Source organism: Triticum aestivum, chromosome 6B, assembly GCF_018294505.1.
Source record: "Triticum aestivum cultivar Chinese Spring chromosome 6B, IWGSC CS RefSeq v2.1, whole genome shotgun sequence".
In the NCBI taxonomy this organism is placed as follows: Eukaryota; Viridiplantae; Streptophyta; class Magnoliopsida; order Poales; family Poaceae; genus Triticum; species Triticum aestivum.
This window is the reverse complement of record NC_057810.1, coordinates 31,779,694-31,783,912: the sequence shown is the minus strand read 5'-3', so window position 1 is coordinate 31,783,912 and position 4,219 is coordinate 31,779,694. Positions and strand designations below refer to the sequence as shown.

Genomic DNA, 4,219 nt, shown 5'->3' with positions numbered 1-4,219 from the left:
AAACGGTCGACACGAAGGGAATCTGGTTAGAGGGGGGAATCGGAGTGTAGCTATGCCACCGAAACATCGCACGGGTCCTGATGCATGTGTGAAAGTGTTGTGGCATGCGTAGACGCCCGCTTTGGGTTCCTTGGTTAGGCTCCCCCCTCCACGGACGGCAGTGCCGCCGTCACTTGGAGGGGGGAATCGTGCGAGTACGGTAGAACCGGAGGGAATCTAGTGGTGGGTTGGGTCCAGACCGTGTTCCGCGATGTTTGCTATGGGCTGACCTATCGCAACCAGGTGGAAGAGTCCACTGGTCAAAGCCCGTCCGGCGATAGTCAAAGGGCTAGATCTCCTGGTCAACTGGGATTCGGGGTGGCCTTTGGGGTGTAGCTATGCCACCGAAACATCGCACGGGTCCTGATGCATGTGTGAAAGTGATGTGGCATGCGCAAACGCCCGTCTTGGGGCTCCTTGGTTAGCCCCCCCTCCACGGACGGTAGTGCCGCCGTCACTCGGAGGGGGGAATCGTGCGGGTATGGTAGAGCCAGAGGGAATCTAGTGGTGGGTAGGGTCTAGACCGTGTTCGGGGATGTTGCTATGGGCTGACCTATCACAACCAGGTGGAAGAGTACACTGGTCAAAGCCCATCCGGCGATAGTCAAAGGGCTACATATCCTAGTCAACGGGGATTCGGGGTGGCCTTCGGGGTGTAGCTATGCCACCGAAACATTGCACGGGTCATGTGTGAAAGTGTTGTGGCATGCATAGATGCCCTTCTTGGGCTCCTGGGTGTGGCCCCCCTCCATGGACGGCAATGTCGTCGTCACTTGGACGGGGAAATGGTCGACACGGAGGGAATCTGGTTAGAGGGGGGAATCGTGCGCGTTGGGTCGAGCCGGAGCGAATCTAGTGGCGGGTTGGGTCCACGCCCCACCGACACAAGATTTGGGTCCACGTCGTGTAAAAAACTCTTGATTTTATCGCGCTCCGAGTGTTCAATAATATTTACGCGGTATAGACGCCACGTGGCGCACACCTGTAGTTCCTGGGGCAGGGCTATGCCGACGACCTAGCCAGAAGCCCTTCCCCAGGAACAACAGATGCGCGCCACGTGGCATACGTATGCCGACGGCCTCGCCGTCGGCATAGTTTTGAAACTATGCCGACGGCCAGGCCGTCGGCATACGTATGCCACGTGGCGCGCAGCCGTTGGGCAGCACTTGACGGTGGCGCCGACAACCACCGTTAGGGGGGGGGGCGTTGCCGACGGTCAAGGCCGTCGGCATAGATATACGGACACCGTCGGGGTAGCATCTATGCCGCGGCCTCCCGGGCTACGCCGATGGATATGTTGCCGACGGGGCCCGTCGGCATAGGCCTGTCCCGATGGGAATCAGGGCTATGCCGACAGCCTGGACCGTCGGCATAGTTTTGAAACCAGGCCGTCGGCATACGTATGCCACATGGCGCGCAACCGTTGGGCAGCACTTGACGGTGGCGCCGATAGGCACCGTTAGGGGGGTGCGTTGCCAACGGTCGAGGCCGTCGCATAGATGTATGGACACCGTCGGGGTAGCATCTATGCCGACGGCCTCCCGGGCTACACCGACGGATATGTTGTCGACTGCATAGGCCTGCCCCGACGGGAATCAGGGCTATGCCGACGGCCTGGACCGTCGGCATAGGGGTCGATTCCGGTATTGGTCGATATACAATCGGCCGGACAACTTCAGGACAACTTCAGATGTATCCCGCGTTCTTCATAGGATCAATAAGCATTGATGCTAGGCATGGAGGCTCTGAAGTTTTTTTTCTTTTTTTGGTTTTTATCATTTATCACTAGTTGTGTCTCATTAATCAGTTTTGCCACTAGAAATTTCAACGGCTCAAAAATGCCATTGGTCGTTAGGCTCTTGCTAAAAAATGACACTGGACATCATTACGGTCAGCTCCAAGCCCGTTTACAATGTTATAATCGCCAAAATACACTTGGACCAACATGTCAGCTTTCCCTCTATCTCACTGTGATAAAGTATGGGTCCCACTTGATCCCAACAATGTTTTAATTTTCCTCTAGAATTATTTGCTTGCTTACTCCTGACGAGCGAGGCTCACACTTATCATTAAGTGATAGAGAAAACTGACAAGTGTGTCTAGGGGTATTTTGGTCATACGGCCTGGTCAACGGGGTTGACATGACAATAACGACGCCTAATGGCATTTTCGAGGAAACATCTAATAGAACGATGGCATTTTTGCGGTATCTAGTGACATTTTTGTTAAAGCACCCATGGAACGGAATGGTGGCGTTTTTTAGCAGTTGTAACTTCTGATGACAAAACTAAGTAGTCGGACACAATCAATGACATAAATGATTAAAACCTTTCCTATTTTATTTTTTTGAAATGGCGGGGCTCTGGAGTTGGCGGGCACCTCTCAAGTTTGATCTTTCATTTTTTGGATGGCTGGTGCTCAGAGACATGTGTTGGGCATCTGGTCTCGTACGTCTTCAACATCCGCAGTCTTGCCTGGCTAGCATCCACCTACTCCTTTTCCAGGACAGTTTTGCCTGCGCCGGCGGCGATTCTGGCACTAGGTTGCTGGACAAAAAGCTCTGAGCTCCTTGGTCATGCGCGCATCGTCCCCACGATGAACTCCATGCATGTGGCGGGAGCGGAACCGGACGAGGACAGCATCGCCGTACGTCACGGCGGCTACACCGTATGAAAGTGAAAGGATATGATATCTGAGGTTTGGTAGGTGTGCAAAGAAAGACGAAGATATATGAAGCAACAATAGACAGGTCTCATATGGAAACCCAAGGCACAGATGGAAAGCTACTGGGATACGCGTGCAATAGTCGTCGGTCCCTTTTACTCTTGTCCATCTCTTGATCGGGCAGGGACAACGGCCGGCTTGTACTTTGGCTTGACTGGTCAGCGATGATGGCGTGTCAGCAGGTGAACCGAAGCTTCGGCAGCTGCGATCACGAGGAAGATAGCGTGCGAAGACCATCATCTACTCCAAGTCCTTGAGCTAATCAATGGCGGAGCAGTATTAATTAGGGCCCGTGTCTCATCTCTCGGCCACCGTCTGACGATCCACCTTGCATGCGTGCGATGGATCCAGCTCCAGCAGCCAGCCTTCCGCGTCCACGAGGACGGCCGCGTGGAGCGCTTCTTCGGCACGGACACCACCCAGCCGGGCTTCGACGCGGCCACCGGGGTCACCTCAGGACGTCGTCCTCGACGGCGCCACCGGCGTCTTCGCCCGCCTCTACCTACCGGCTGCGCTCCCCGACGGCCCCGACCGCGGGAAGAGGCTGCCCATCCTCGTCTACTTCCACGGCGGCGGCCTGGTCCTCGGCTCGGCCGCCTCCCAGATGTACCACGGCTACCTCAACTCCCTCGCCTCCCGGGCCGGCATCCTGGCCGTGTCCGTCGACTACCGCCTCGCGCCGGAGCACCCCATCCCGGCCGCCTACGAGGACTCCTGGATGGCGCTCAGCTGGGCCGCGTCGGGGGCCGACCCGTGGCTCTCGGAGCACGGCGACGCCGGCCGCATCTTCCTGGCCGGCGACAGCGGCGGGGCCAACATCGTCCACAACATGGCGATCATGGCCGGCACCCGGAGCACTGATCAGGACGGTTTGCCCGTGGGGGCGGTGGTGGAGCGGGCGATCCTGCTGCACCCCATGTTCGGCGGGAAGGAGCCGGTGGACGGCGAGGCGGCGGACACGGGATATCACATGGAGAAGCTCTGGGCGCTGATATGCCCGGACGGCGACGGTCTAGGGGTGGACGACCCGAGGCTGAACCCGATGGCTCCTGGGGCGCCGAGCTTGCGCGCGCTGGCTGGCCGGAGGCTGCTCGTCTGCTCCGCCGAGAGGGACTTCGCGCGGGCGAGGGCTGCCACGTACTACCGGGCCGTCAAGGGGAGCGGGTGGCCCGGCATGGCCGAGTGGCTGGAGTCCCCCGGGGAGGAGCATGGGTTCTTCCTCCTTCAGCCGGAGCGCGACGAGTCGTCGGCTCTCTTGGATCGTGTGGCCGCCTTCCTCTCCGGCGAATGATCTACACAAGATCGACTTTTGTGGTCAATAATAGATATCTTTTTACCTGTCAAACAGGCCGATGAGAGAAAAAGGGATGTTGTTTGTGATTGTGGCCGATCGGAGGATCTCAGCAGCCATTGATATGCCCTTCTTTGAATATTCAACGACCCACATCTTGTTTCA

At 57.4% G+C, this 4,219-nt stretch overlaps 1 pseudogene; it reads left to right on the top strand.

Moving 5' to 3' along the window:
- The first annotated feature begins 1,642 nt into the window (after nucleotides 1-1,642).
- LOC123138713 (2-hydroxyisoflavanone dehydratase-like) lies at nucleotides 1,643-4,219 on the top strand (annotated as a pseudogene).